Genomic DNA, 3,870 nt, shown 5'->3' with positions numbered 1-3,870 from the left:
ATTATTACTCCTACCCAAGAGAGAAGGGTGAGGCCCAGGAAAATCGAAACCCAGAAATACCTTCTTGTGGCTCCTTCTAAGTGGTGTAAGCACAGCCTGTCTGTTCTCCAGACTGTGATATTCAGAAAAAAACCGAGATGGTACTGTTCCTTGGGACGGCTGGTTTCCAGGCCAAACCTTTTTCTGATGATGGCAATTACAGAGGCATCCACTCCTTTTTCCCTTTCTTTTTTCCCCGCTCCCCTGCCCCCCTCTGGAACCTGGCGGCCTGGTTGGGTTCCTCACATCCTGCTCCCTAGAAAGCATCTGAAACTCATTCCCACTGAAGTGGCTCTGATACCAGCTGTGTTCCTGGGGGGGGGGGGGGGTTCTCATCATTGCAGAGAAGGATGTACTTACAGCTAAGCCTCCTTCTCAAACTGCAGCGTGCGTGCCCGCCCAGGGAGGCGCTTGCTAAAAATGCTGACTCTGCTTCTGTAGATCTGGGTCACGGCCTAAGAGTCTGCATTTTTAACAAGTACCCAGGTGACACGGAAGCTGCTGGTCTGAAGACGACACTTTGAATGAGAAAGACAAAGAGGTTTAGAGGGGAACCTGAGTCAGAATGTCGCGGTTCTTCTTTTAATGCCCCTTTCCATTTAGCCCACTTTTTGAAAGCTATGCAATTTCTTCTCATCTCAATTTCCCCATCAGCAAAAATAGTAAATACTTATTAGTATTTAGGCATTGAAATTTAGGTGTTCAAACATCTAGGAGGATTTAGGAAATGCACTAAATGTCCAAATATTAGAAAATTCCTAAAATAGGAAGTAGCACCCACCTAATAGGATTGTACTTAGGTAATATTAAAAGAAAGCATTAAAGAAATTATTAAGTGCAAAAAAGTACAAAGTACTCATCTCAAAGCCTGGCACACAGTAAACCCATAGTAACTATTAATTAGCAGCAGTTATTATTAAAGGGAATGGAACGGCTGGGCTGGCAGAATCACAAGCACCAGGAAGCGAGCAGGGAGATGCAGAAGGAAAGGATTCTTTCGGATGTCATGAGGGTAAAGCCATTTTTACTCAATTTAGAACCGTCTGAGGCAAGCGCCTCTCCTGCTGGTTCATCAATGCTGCAGTAATGTCCCTGGAAAGAGTGAGCAGCCTTCGGTCTCAGCGGCTTTGTCTTCTCAGGAGTGTCTCTGCGGGGTTTTTCACTTGCTTACAGCCACCTTTGCTGCTTCTCCTTAAATCATCTCTGCATAGCGGAGGGTTGGAGGCTGCCTGCATCCTGGGGGCCCCAGCTGTCCCTCCTGGAATATGAATAGCGCCCCTGGGGCTGTTTGTCTTGTTGCTTTAATCTGCTTTCTGCACGGTGCCCGCACTGGGCAGGTTCGCAGCCTCAATGATGCTGTTATTTTTCTGGATGACATTTTCGGGAACAGCCTGGACCCATGAGGGGCCCAGTGCAGCTCTTGCCTGTGTCTCGCGCTGGGTGGCCCCTCCCCGTGGCCGTCCGTGTCTGTGTGTGCCTCACCTCAGGCTCAGACCCATCCACACTCAGAGCAGGAGAGTTGGGGACCTGGAGCTCAGGGTATTTCCTTGTCAGGTCACAGCGTACATGCCAACCTGCCCCCATAGGGGCCTTGAGCTGCAGGCCTGCGAGTCTGCATTCGCTAACAGAGTCTCAAGTGGTCTGAAGGTGCCAATGACGCTGTCCACAGACAAAGCTGAGGAGCCAGGTGGGTCTCAAATTTGATCATGCGTCAGAAGCACCTGCAGGCGTTTTTTTTTTATTAATTAAAAAAATTTTTTTAAACATAATATACAAACATGAACATTCTTACCAAATGGTCATTTCATCCTTGGTATTTGATCAGTTACTCACAACATCATCACGTAGTTGTATATTTATCACCATGATCATTTCTTAGAACATTTGCATCAATTCAGAAAAAGAAATAAAAAGAAAAAAGAAAATAGCTCATATATCCCATACCCCTTACCCCTCCCTCTCACTGAGTGCTAGTATTTCCCTCTACCCAATATATTTTAGCCTTTGTTTCCCCTGTTTATTTCTATACCCCTTACCACTCCCTTTCATTGATCGCTAGCATTTCAATCAACTGATTTTATTTTAGCATTTGTTCTCCCTATTATTTATTTATTTTTAACCCATACGCTTTACTCATCTCTCCATACCGTAGATAAAAGGAGCATCAGACAAGATTTTCACAATCGCACGGTCACATGTGCAAGTCTTAAAACGCACATCGGTGGGTTTTATCTATCATTACTGATCTGGGAAGGCAGCAGGCGGGCGGGAGGTGCCCAGAATATGTGCCCAGCTAACACCGATGGTCCAGGACCACACTTGGAGAACTACTGTTCTAGAGTTTTCCAGTCTTTTCATCTCCCCAATTATTATTCCCTGAGTTCTGGGACCTGCCTGAAGCCTCCTGTCCTAACTGCTTGCTTTAATTTGGTCCTGCTGGGTACTTCTAGGCTGTCATCCCTATAGCTGGCAAAACCCCCAACTTGGCCAGTGACACCCCTGTGTTCTTTATGGCCTCTGTCTTGCACCAATTGTCTCGCCCTCTGCAAACTTGCTAGCCTCATTTTCCACCTACAGCCTCTCCTGGTCCTTTTGACCTGACCAGCCTTGGTCTTTGCATCTGTGCTCTGCCATCTCCAGACACCCTGCCTTGGCTGACCTGGGCAAGCAGCCCACCCCAATCTGCAGCCTCGACCCACCATCCCAGGGGCCCACCCTTTTTCCTTAGCTCCTCTAGGGACAGAAATTGCCAGACCCTGGTTTGTGAGGCTGTGCCCAGGGAAAGCAGAAATCGCAGAGCTAATTAAACCCACATGAATACAAGGCCCTGGAATTCAGGCGCGGCCCTCTCTCATCCCAACCAGAGCCTGGTAGAAGCTGGAATGAGTTAGTCTGAGCTTCTGGACTGTTGCAGTTGATAAGGTCATTGTGTAAGGTTCTGTAACAGGACTGGTCTCTGGGCCGGACCCATGGACTCTGTTGGTTTCCATGCCCCAAGCCCTATCTGCTCCCTAGAACCTTACCCTGGCCAATGCCCTCTAGGGTCGTTGTCTTGTTTGTGGCCAGTTGTCCTGAACTTCTCTGGTCTGCGCAGAGGAATCCTGGGACAATTCCTGTGACCTTTCCCTGTCGTCAGCCCCATCCCTGTGAAACCACCAGCTCGCCCTTCTTGCCTGGAGACTCTGTGCCTGTAGTCAGAGCAGAAAGGAGTTGGCTTTTTGGGGCCCTGCTGCTAGCCAGCAAGTGGCAGCCTGAGGGCCTGATAGCTTTACCTCTGCCGCTAAGAATCTTTGGCCTCAAAGATGCAGTTTTCTCTCTCTTCCTTGCTATAGTTACCAAAGTTCTTTCTACCTTTTAGCACAGCTCCCGCCTCACCTGTTCTGGATTGCCTTCTCTGAGTGCAGCACAAAATGGCTTGGTGTCAGACTGGTTGAGGTTCGAATCACAGTACTGCAGCTTTCTAGCTATGTGACCTTGGGCAAGTGACTTAACCTTTCTGAGCCATAGTTACACATTCATAAAATAAGGAACACAGTCCCACCACTTCATAGGGACAGTCTGGGAAGTAAGTGAAAAAAAATGTAGTGAAGGACCTAGCACAGTGACAAGCCTACAGGTGTCTCACCATTTATCTGACGCCCATGCCAGCACACACCAAGGGGTTGGGCTTTGAATGGCTCAGTTCTTCAGGCAAAAACGAGTGGGAGTAGGGACTGCACAGGTAGTTCAGTGGTAGAATTCTTGCCTGCCATGTGGGAGACACGGGTTCAATTCCTGGTCCACACACTTCCCAAAAAACAAACAAACAAAAATTCACAAATGGTGCCACAA

The sequence above is a fragment of the Tamandua tetradactyla genome, chromosome 14, assembly GCF_023851605.1.
Source record: "Tamandua tetradactyla isolate mTamTet1 chromosome 14, mTamTet1.pri, whole genome shotgun sequence".
NCBI classification, from domain to species: domain Eukaryota; kingdom Metazoa; phylum Chordata; class Mammalia; order Pilosa; family Myrmecophagidae; genus Tamandua; species Tamandua tetradactyla.
This window is presented reverse-complemented; position numbering follows the sequence as displayed.